Here is a 12093-nt window from a genome sequence, read left to right as displayed (position 1 = left end):
TGCTACACTGTATGTAACGCTATGGCCTGGGGAATCCTACACTGGGCTGTGCTGCACTCTATGTAATGCTATGGCCTGGGGAATCCTACACTGGGCTGTGCTGCACTCTATGTAATGCTATGGGCTGGGGAATCCTACACTGGGCTGTGCTGCACTCTATGTAATGCTATGGCCTGGGGAATCCTACACTGGGCTGTGCTACACTGTATGTAACGCTATGGCCTGGGGAATCCTACACTGGGCTGTGCTGCACTCTATGTAATGCTATGGTCTGGGGAATCCTACACTGGGCTGTGCTGCACTCTATGTAATGCTATGGGCTGGGGAATCCTACACTGGGCTGTGCTGCACTCTATGTAATGCTATGGCCTGGGGAATCCTACACTGGGCTGTGATGTATGTACCGCTATTGCCTGGGCAATCCTACACTGGGCTGTGCTGCACTCTATGTAATGCTATGGGCTGGGCAATCCTACACTGGGCTGTGCTGCACTCTATGTAATGCTATGGGCTGGGGAATCCTACACTGGGCTGTGCTGCACTCTATGTAATGCTATGGCCTGGGGAATCCTACACTGGGCTGTGCTGCACTCTATGTAATGCTATGGGCTGGGGAATCCTACACTGGGCTGTGCTGCACTCTATGTAATGCTATGGGCTGGGGAATCCTACACTGGGCTGTGCTGCACTCTATGTAATGTTATGGCCTGGGGAATCCTACACTGGGCTGTGCTGCACTCTATGTAATGTTATGGCCTGGGGAATCCTACACTGGGCTGTGCTGCACTCTATGTAATGCTATGGGCTGGGCAATCCTACACTGGGCTGTGCTGCACTCTATGTAATATTATGGGCTGGGGAATCCTACACTGGGCTGCACTCTATGTAATGCTATGGGCTGGGGAATCCTACACTGGGCTGTGCTGCACTCTATGTAATGCTATGGCCTGGGGAATCCTACACTGTGCTGCACTGTATGTAATGGTATGGCCTGGGGAATCCTACACTGGGCTGTGCTGCACTCTATGTAATGCTATGGGCTGGGCAATCCTACACTGGGCTGTGCTGCACTCTATGTAATATTATGGGCTGGGGAATCCTACACTGGGCTGCACTCTATGTAATGCTATGGGCTGGGGAATCCTACACTGTGCTGTGCTGCACTCTATGTAATGCTATGGGCTGGGGAATCCTACACTGGGCTGTGCTGCACTCTATGTAATGCTATGGCCTGGGGAATCCTACACTGGGCTGTGCTGCACTCTATGTAATGCTATGGGCTGGGGAATCCTACACTGGGCTCTGCTGCACTCTATGTAATGCTATGGGCTGGGGAATCCTACACTGGGCTCTGCTGCACTCTATGTAATGCTATGGGCTGGGGAATCCTACACTGGGCTGTGCTGCACTCTATGTAATGCTATGGGCTGGGGAATCCTACACTGGGCTCTGCTGCGCTGTATGTAATGCTATGGCCAGGGGAATCCTACACTGGGCTGTGCTGCACTCTATGTAATGCTATGGGCTGGGGAATCCTACACTGGGCTCTGCTGCGCTGTATGTAATGATATGGCCTGGGGAATCCTACACTGGGCTGTGCTGCACTCTATGTAATGCTATGGGCTGGGGAATCCTACACTGGGCTCTGCTGCGCTGTATGTAATGCTATGGCCTGGGGAATCCTACACTGGGCTGTGCTGCACTCTATGTAATGCTATGGGCTGGGGAATCCTACACTGGGCTCTGCTGCGCTGTATGTAATGCTATGGCCTGGGGAATCCTACACTGGGCTCTGCTGCACTCTATGTAATGCTATGGCCTGGGGAATCCTACACTGGGCTCTGCTGCACTCTATGTAATGCTATGGGCTGGGGAATCCTACACTGGGCTGTGCTGCACTCTATGTAATGCTATGGCCTGGGGAATCCTACACTGGGCTGTACTGCACTCTATGTAATGCTATGGGCTGGGGAATCCTACACTGGGCTGTGCTGCACTCTATGTAATGCTATGGGCTGGGGAATCCTACACTGGGCTCTGCTGCACTCTATGTAATGCTATGGGCTGGGGAATCCTACACTGGGCTCTGCTGCACTCTATGTAATGCTATGGCCTGGGGAATCCTACACTGGGCTGTACTGCACTCTATGTAATGCTATGGCCTAGGGAATCCTACACTGGGCTGTGCTGCACTCTATGTAATGCTATGGCCTGGGGAATCCTACACTGGGCTGTGCTGCACTCTATGTAATGCTATGGCCTAAAGAATCCTACACTGGGCTGTGCTGCACTCTATGTAATGCTATGGGCTGGGGAATCCTACACTGGGCTGTGCTGCACTCTATGTAATGCTATAGCCTGGGGAATCCTACACTGGGCTGTGCTGCACTGTATGTAATGCTATGGCCTGGGGAATCCTACACTGGGCTGTACTGCACTCTATGTAATGCTATGGCCTGGGGAATCCTACACTGGGCTGTGCTGCACTCTATGTAATGCTATGGCCTGGGGAATCCTACACTGGGCTGTGCTGCACTCTATGTAATGCTATGGGCTGGGGAATCCTACACTGGGCTGTACTGCACTCTATGTAATGCTATGGCCTGGGGAATCCTACACTGGGCTGTGCTGCACTCTATGTAATGCTATGGCCTGGGGAATCCTACACTGGGCTGTGCTGCACTCTATGTAATGCTATGGCCTGGGGAATCCTACACTGGGCTGTGCTGCACTCTATGTAATGCTATGGCCTGGGGAATCCTACACTGGGCTGTGCTGTATGTACCGCTATTGCCTGGGCAATCCTACACTGGGCTGTGCTGCACTCTATGTAATGCTATGGCCTGGGGAATCCTACACTGGGCTGTGCTGCACTCTATGTAATGCTATGGGCTGGGCAATCCTACACTGGGCTGTGCTGCACTCTATGTAATGTTATGGGCTGGGGAATCCTACACTGGGCTGTGCTGCACTCTATGTAATGCTATGGCCTGGGGAATCCTACACTGGGCTGTGCTGCACTCTATGTAATGCTATGGGCTGGGGAATCCTACACTGGGCTCTGCTGCACTCTATGTAATGCTATGGGCTGGGGAATCCTACACTGGGCTCTGCTGCACTCTATGTAATGCTATGGGCTGGGGAATCCTACACTGGGCTGTGCTGCACTCTATGTAATGCTATGGGCTGGGGAATCCTACACTGGGCTCTGCTGCGCTGTATGTAATGCTATGGCCAGGGGAATCCTACACTGGGCTGTGCTGCACTCTATGTAATGCTATGGGCTGGGGAATCCTACACTGGGCTCTGCTGCGCTGTATGTAATGATATGGCCTGGGGAATCCTACACTGGGCTGTGCTGCACTCTATGTAATGCTATGGGCTGGGGAATCCTACACTGGGCTCTGCTGCGCTGTATGTAATGCTATGGCCTGGGGAATCCTACACTGGGCTGTGCTGCACTCTATGTAATGCTATGGGCTGGGGAATCCTACACTGGGCTCTGCTGCGCTGTATGTAATGCTATGGCCTGGGGAATCCTACACTGGGCTCTGCTGCACTCTATGTAATGCTATGGCCTGGGGAATCCTACACTGGGCTGTGCTGCACTCTATGTAATGCTATGGGCTGGGGAATCCTACACTGGGCTGTGCTGCACTCTATGTAATGCTATGGCCTGGGGAATCCTACACTGGGCTGTACTGCACTCTATGTAATGCTATGGGCTGGGGAATCCTACACTGGGCTGTGCTGCACTCTATGTAATGCTATGGGCTGGGGAATCCTACACTGGGCTCTGCTGCACTCTATGTAATGCTATGGGCTGGGGAATCCTACACTGGGCTCTGCTGCACTCTATGTAATGCTATGGCCTGGGGAATCCTACACTGGGCTGTACTGCACTCTATGTAATGCTATGGCCTAGGGAATCCTACACTGGGCTGTGCTGCACTCTATGTAATGCTATGGCCTGGGGAATCCTACACTGGGCTGTGCTGCACTCTATGTAATGCTATGGCCTAGGGAATCCTACACTGGGCTGTGCTGCACTCTATGTAATGCTATGGGCTGGGGAATCCTACACTGGGCTGTGCTGCACTCTATGTAATGCTATAGCCTGGGGAATCCTACACTGGGCTGTGCTGCACTGTATGTAATGCTATGGCCTGGGGAATCCTACACTGGGCTGTACTGCACTCTATGTAATGCTATGGCCTGGGGAATCCTACACTGGGCTGTGCTGCACTCTATGTAATGCTATGGCCTGGGGAATCCTACACTGGGCTGTGCTGCACTCTATGTAATGCTATGGGCTGGGGAATCCTACACTGGGCTGTACTGCACTCTATGTAATGCTATGGCCTGGGGAATCCTACACTGGGCTGTGCTGCACTCTATGTAATGCTATGGCCTGGGGAATCCTACACTGGGCTGTGCTGCACTCTATGTAATGCTATGGCCTGGGGAATCCTACACTGGGCTGTGCTGCACTCTATGTAATGCTATGGCCTGGGGAATCCTACACTGGGCTGTGCTGTATGTACCGCTATTGCCTGGGCAATCCTACACTGGGCTGTGCTGCACTCTATGTAATGCTATGGCCTGGGGAATCCTACACTGGGCTGTGCTGCACTCTATGTAATGCTATGGGCTGGGCAATCCTACACTGGGCTGTGCTGCACTCTATGTAATGTTATGGGCTGGGGAATCCTACACTGGGCTGTGCTGCACTCTATGTAATGCTATGGCCTGGGGAATCCTACACTGGGCTGTGCTGCACTCTATGTAATGCTATGGCCTGGGGAATCCTACACTGGGCTGTGCTGCACTCTATGTAATGCTGTGGCCTGGGGAATCCTACACTGGGATGTGCTGCACTCTATGTAATGCTATGGGCTGGGGAATCCTACACTGTGCTGTGCTGCACTCTATGTAATGCTATGGGCTGGGGAATCCTACACTGGGCTGTGCTGCACTCTATGTAATGCTATGGCCTGGGGAATCCTACACTGGGCTGTACTGCACTCTATGTAATGCTATGGCCTGGGGAATCCTACACTGGGCTGTGCTGCACTCTATGTAATGCTATGGCCTGGGGAATCCTACACTGTGCTGTGCTGCACTCTATGTAATGCTATGGCCTGGGGAATCCTACACTGGGCTGTGCTGCACTCTATGTAATGCTATGGGCTGGGGAATCCTACACTGGGCTGTGCTGCACTCTATGTAATGCTATGGGCTGGGGAATCCTACACTGGGCTGTGCTGCACTCTATGTAATACTATGGGCTGGGGAATCCTACACTTGGCTGTGCTGCACTGTATGTAATGCTATGGCCTGGGGAATCCTACACTGGGCTGTGCTGCACTCTATGTAATGCTATGGCCTGGGGAATCCTACACTGGGCTGTGCTGCACTCTATGTAATGTTATGGGCTGGGGAATCCTACACTGGGCTGTGCTGCACTCTATGTAATACTATGGGCTGGGGAATCCTACACTGGGCTGTGCTGCACTCTATGTAATGCTATGGCCTGGGGAATCCTACACTGGGCTGTGCTGCACTCTATGTAATGCTATGGCCTGGGGAATCCTACACTGGGCTGTGCTGCACTCTATGTAATGCTATGGCCTGGGGAATCCTACACTGTGCTGTGCTGCACTCTATGTAATGCTATGGCCTGGGGAATCCTACACTGGGCTGTGCTGCACTCTATGTAATGCTATGGGCTGGGGAATCCTACACTGGGCTGCACTGTATGTGGTGTGATGGGTTGGGGGTGTCTGGAGCTCTGTGTATTTTCCATGAGCAAATGAGAAGTTTGTGGGTCTGGATGAAAGCATGCAGAGGCTAAAGGGGTGGTCTGGCGGTCTGCAACAACATTTCACCCTAAATGTCTATTTAAAGGGGTTGTCTACTTGTCTGGCCTTAAAGTGACTGCAGACTTGTAACCTATGTCACGCTGCACGGTGTGAGGCTTCTCTGGAGCTGTGGGCGCATGACTGACAGTATGTATCATTTTCATACATGCGGTCACATGCCGAGTAGACGTTCGCAGCTTCACTCAATGCCAGTATACTGAGAGAGGCGGAAACAGGCTAGCTGGAATGTGGACGGAAGTATGTAAATCACATACTAGCAGACATGTGTCTGCGGCTTTTGGCTCCTGAGAATCCTCACAGCGTGTGGTGCACCCAATGTGAAGATTCACAAGTCCGCAGTCTCATAGAGTGACTGCAGACTTGTAGCCGAAGACTGGACAACCCCTTTAATTTAATATTTAGAATCATTTTTCTAGTATACTTTAATTAAAAATTCCCTAGTGACCGCAGCCGAGCCCCCTGATAAGATCCGTTGGAGTATCCCAGCATGCTCTAAGGGGTCGCAAATTTAATGCATTCAGAATGGAAGTGGAAAAAAAAGAAGAGTTACAGCAGAGAGGGAGCTGTCGGACATTGTTACTTAAAATATTTTAGAAACGTGATTCAATGATTACATTAGATATAGACATTTAGGATGAACTTCAAATTTCGTTTCAGATCACCCCCTTTTACCCCTTCAACCCAGGGGCCATGTTCCGTTTTAATTTTTTCCTCTCCTTTGTCCTAGAGCCATATCTTTTTTATTTTTCTCATCAATATAGCTGTATGAGGGCTTGTTTTTTTGCAGGGTGAGTTGTACTTTTGAATGGCACCATTGATTTTACCATATAGTGTACTGGAAAATGGGGGAAAAAATTCCAAGTGCAGCGAAATTGTAAAACAATGCAATTAAAAAATTGTTTATTGGATGTTTTTATGTACCATGTCTACTATATGGTAAAACTGACTTGGCAATATGATTCTCCAGGTCAGTATGAGTGTGCAGATACACAACATGTGTAGTTTATTTTTTATTTAAGTGGTGCAAAAAATTCCAAAATTTGTATACATTTTTTGTTTTTGCACATTTATCATAATTTTCAGAGACCCGTAGCATTTACAGTTTTTTAGGAATAGGGACTGGGTAATAACCTATTTTTTGTGTACTGAGCTGACATTTTTATTATTTATTGCTGTTTGATTGTCTCTTAATGCATTTTATTGCTATGTTGTGGTGGCAAAGAAATGTAAGGCTATGTGCACACGTTGCGGATTTGGCTGCGGATCCAGAGCGGATTGGCAAATGAATCCGAGTGAGTGAAATTGATTGTCAGTGTTGCTTCCTAAGTGGACAGTTTCCGTTCACAGAAGTTTGATTTACTTGGAGTTATTTTCTGTTTAAGTGTTCCCTTTATTTTTTTGAGCAGTGTATAAACTATAGGATGTCTCAGATGACTGTTTTTGGTATGTTTTATAATGATGATAAATTTTTCTCTTGACTGTGCCCATTCAAGTCTATGGTTACTTCAGATGCCACATCCAATTTTTGCTAATACATTGCAATCCTATAAGGCCATGTTCACACAGTGCGTTTTTCACTGCGGAACCGCAGCGGTATTGCCGCTGCGGTTCCGCAGCAGTTTTCCATGCAGGGTACATAACAATGTAACCCTATGGAAAACAGTCACTGCTGTGCACATGGTCCGTAAATTCGTTTAAAAAGCCGCGCAGAATAGCTGCGGCAAAAAAGAAGGAGCATGTCACTTCTTTTTCCTGAACCGCAGCGGTTCTGCACCCATAGACCTCCATTGTGAGGTCAAAATCGCAGTAAAACCCGCAGATCAAAAATATATCTGCGGGTTTTACTGCGATTTGATGTGCAGAACCGCTGCAGCAGGAAGTGCGGGGGAGCGGGCGGAAGTGCGTGGGCGGAGTGTGGCTGCCCCCCCGTGCTCCGATCCCGCCCCCCCGTGCTCCGATGCCCCCCCCCCCCGTGCTCCGATGCCCCCCCTCAGTGCTCCGATGCCCCCCCCGTGCCCTAATCTCCCCCCCTTATACTTACCCGGCGTCCCGGTGTCCGTCCGGCCGTCTTCTCCCTGGGCGCCGCCATCTTGCAAAATGGCGGGCGCATGCGCAGTGCGCCCGCCGAATCTGCCGGCCGGCAGATTCGCTCCAAAGTGCATTTTGATCACTGAGATATAACCTATCTCAGTGATCAAAATAAAAAAATAGTAAATGACACCCCCCCCACTTTGTCACCCCCATTGGTAGGGACAATAAAAAAATTAAGAATTTTTTTTTTTTTTCACTAAGGTTAGAATAGGGGTAGGGGTAGGGTTAGGGGTAGGGTTAGGGTTAGGGGTAGGGTTAGGGGTAGGGTTAGGGTTAGGGTTAGGGGTAGGGTTAGGGGTAGGGGTAGGGTTAGGGGTAGGGTTAGGGGTAGGGTTAGGGGTAGGGTTAGGGTTAGGGTATTTTCAGCCATTTTAGCCCTAAAAAGCTTCCTAGGAAACACACAGTCTCTGCATAGAAAACTGCATAAAAAAAGGATAAAAAAACGCATCAAAAAACGCATCAAAAAACGCATCAAAAAACGCATCAAAAAAGGACAAAAAAAGGACCAAAAAAAGGACCTGCGTTTTCTGCCAAGAGCTGCAGTTTTTTAAAAAAACTGTCCTGAAAAAAAAAGGATGTCAGTAGTAACATTTCTTCGATATTACTTGCGATTATTTATGAAAAAAACGGAAATATGGCGAAAATTTTTAAAATTTTGCAATTTTCAAACTTTGTATTTTTATGCCCTTTAAATCAGAGAGATATGTCAAGAAAAATAGTTAATAAATAACATTTCCCACATGTCTACTTCATCACCACGTCATCACGTCAGCACAATTTTGGAAACAAAATTTTTTTTTGTTAGGGAGTTATAAGGGTTAAAAGTTGACCAGCAATTTCTCATTTTTACAACACCATTTTTTTTTAGGGACCACATCACATTTGAAGTCATTTTGAGGGGTCTATATGATAGAAAATACCCAAGTGTGACACCATTCTAAAAACTACACCCCTCAAGGTTCTCAAAACCACATTGAAGAAGTTTATTAACCTTTTACGTGCTTCACAGGAACTGAAACAATGTGGAAGGAAAAAATGAACATTTAACTTTTTTTTGCAAACATCTTAATTCAGAACCATTTTTTTTATTTTCACATGTGTAAAAACTGAAATGTAACTATAAATTTTGTTATGCAATTTCTCCTGAATACGCCAATACCCCATATGTGGGGGTAAACCACTTTTTGGACGCACCGCAGAACTTAGAAGTGAAGGAGCGCCGTTTGACTTTTTCAATGCAGAATTGGCTGGAATTGAGATGGGACGCCATGTCACGTTTAGAGAGCCCCTGATGTGCCTAAACAGTGGAAACACCTCAAGTGACACCATTTTGGAAACTAGACCCCTTAAGGAACTTATCTAGATGTGTGGTGAGCACTTTGAACCCCCAAGTGCTTCACAGAAGTTTATAACGTAGAGCCGTGAAAATAAAAAATCGCTTTTGTTTACACAAAAATGATTTTTTCGCCTACAAATTCTTATTTTCACAAGGGTAACAGGAGAAATTAGACCACAAAAGTTGTTGTGCGATTTCTCCTGAATACGTCGATACTCCATATGTGAGGGTAAACCACTGTTTGGGTGCACCGCAGAGCTTGGAAGTGAAGGAGCGCCGTTTTACTTTTTCAATGTAGAATTGGCTGGAATTAAGATCGGACGCCATGTCGCGTTTGGAGAGCCCCTGATGTGCCTAAACAGTAGAAATCCCCCACAAGTGACCCCATTTTGGAAACTAGACCCCCCATGGAACTTATCTAGATGTGTGTTGAGAACTTTGAATGCCCAAGTGCTTCACAGAAGTTTATAATGCAGAGTCGTGAAAATAAAAAAAAAAAATTTTTCCACAAAAATGATTTTTAGCCCCCAAGTTTTTATTTTCACAAGGGTAACAAGAAAAATTGGACCCCAAAAGTTGTTGTCCAATTTGTCCTGAGTATGCTGGTACCCCATATGTGCGGGTAAACCACTGTTTAGGCGCACGGCAGAGCTCGGAATGGAAGGAGCGCCGTTTTGGAATGCAGACTTTGATAGAATGGTCTGTGGGCATTATGTTGCGATTGCAGAGCCCCTGATGTACCTAAACAGTAGTAACCCCCCACAAGTGACCCCATTTTGGAAACTAGACCCCCAAGGAACTTATCTAGATGTGTGGTGAGAACTTTGAATGCCTAAGTGCTTCACAGAAGTTTAGAATGCAGAGTCGTGAAAATAAAATTTATTTTTTTTTCACAAAAAAGATATTGTAGCCCCCAAGTTTTTATTTTCACAAAGGTAACAGGAGAAATTGGACTGCAATAGTTGTTGTCCAATTTATCCCGAGTACGCTGATGCGCCATATGTGGGGGTAAACCACTGTTTGGGTGCACGGCAGAGCTCGGAAGGGAAGGAGCGCCATTTTGGAATGCAGACTTTGATAGAATGGTCTGTGGGCGTTATGTTGCGTTTGCAGAGCCCCTGATGTACCTAAATAGTAGTAACCCCCCACAAGTGACCCCGTTTTGGAAACTAGACCCCTGTTGTGAATTCTGTGGTCAAGCTCCCTCCTGTGGTCATGAATGGTACTTCGGCTGGTTCTGTCCATGAGCTTCCTTTGGTGGATGTGAGTGGGGCTGCGGCTTCTGAGTTTCCTTCCTCAGGTGACGAGGTTAAGTCGTTAGGTGCTGCTCTATTTAACTCCACCTAGTTCTTTGTTCCTAGCCTCCAGTCAATGTTCCAGTATTGGTCTTGCTCTCTCTCCTGGATCGTTCTTGTGGCCTGTCTGCCCTGCATAAGCTAAGTTCTGCTTGTGTTACTTTTGTTTGCTATTTTTTCTGTCCAGCTTGCTATATTGGTTTGTCTTGCTTGCTGGAAGCTCTGGGACGCAGAGGGAGCACCTCCGTACCGTTAGTCGGTGCGGAGGGTCTTTTTGCGCCCTCTGCGTGGTTGTTTGTAGGTTTTTGTGCTGACCGCAAAGCTATCTTTCCTATCCTCGGTCTATTCAGTAAGTCGGGCCTCACTTTGATAAAATCTATTTCATCTCTGTGTTTGTATTTTCAACTTTACTCACAGTCATTATATGTGGGGGCTGCCTTTTCCTTTGGGGAATTTCTCTGAGGCAAGGTAGGCTTATTTTTCTATCTTCAGGGCTAGCTAGTTTCTCAGGCTGTGCCCGAGGCGCCTAGGTCCGGTCAGGAGCGCTCCACGGCTACCTCTAGTGTGGTGTGATAGGATTAGGGATTGCGGTCAGCAGAGTTCCCACGTCTCGGAGCTCGTCCTATGTTATTAGTAACTATCAGGTCATTTTCAGTGCTCTTAAACCACCAGGTCCATTGTGGTTCTAAATCACCAGTTCATAACAGTACTGGAGACCCAAAGTACTAATGCTTCTCAATAGAGGGAAAAGAGAAGTTCTGAGACCATTTTTTTTTCTCTGCACTGTGTTTTGTCTTTCTTTTCCCCTAGACATTTGGGTGGTTCAGGACACAGGTGTAGTGATGGACATTAAAGGCCTGTCTTCTTGTGTGGATCAGCTCACTGCAAGAGTACAAAATATTCAAGACTTTGTGGTTCAGAATTCTATGTTAGAACCTAGAATTCCTATTCCTGATTTGTTTTTTGGAGATAGAGCTAAGTTTCTGAGTTTTAAAAATAATTGTAAACTATTTCTGGCTTTGAAACCCCGCTCCTCTGGTGACCCAGTTCAACAAGTTAAGATCATTATTTCTTTATTACGTGGCGACCCTCAAGACTGGGCATTTTCCCTTGCGCCAGGAGATCCTGCATTATGTGATATTGATGCGTTTTTTCTGGCGCTCGGATTGCTGTATGATGAACCTAATTCAGTGGATCAGGCAGAGAGAAATTTGCTGGCTCTGTGTCAGGGTCAGGATGAGGTAGAGATATATTGTCAGAAGTTTAGGAAGTGGTCTGTGCTCACTCAATGGAATGAATGTGCGCTGGCAGCAATTTTCAGAAAGGGTCTCTCTGAAGCCCTTAAGGATGTCATGGTGGGATTTCCTATGCCTGCTGGTCTGAATGAGTCCATGTCTTTGGCCATTCAGATCGATCGACGCTTACGTGAGCGTAAAACTGTGCACCATTTGGCGGTATTATCTGAGCATAAACCTGAGCCTATGCAATG

The sequence above is a fragment of the Ranitomeya imitator genome, chromosome 1 (assembly GCF_032444005.1).
Source record: "Ranitomeya imitator isolate aRanImi1 chromosome 1, aRanImi1.pri, whole genome shotgun sequence".
Classification (NCBI taxonomy): domain Eukaryota; kingdom Metazoa; phylum Chordata; class Amphibia; order Anura; family Dendrobatidae; genus Ranitomeya; species Ranitomeya imitator.
This window is presented reverse-complemented; position numbering follows the sequence as displayed.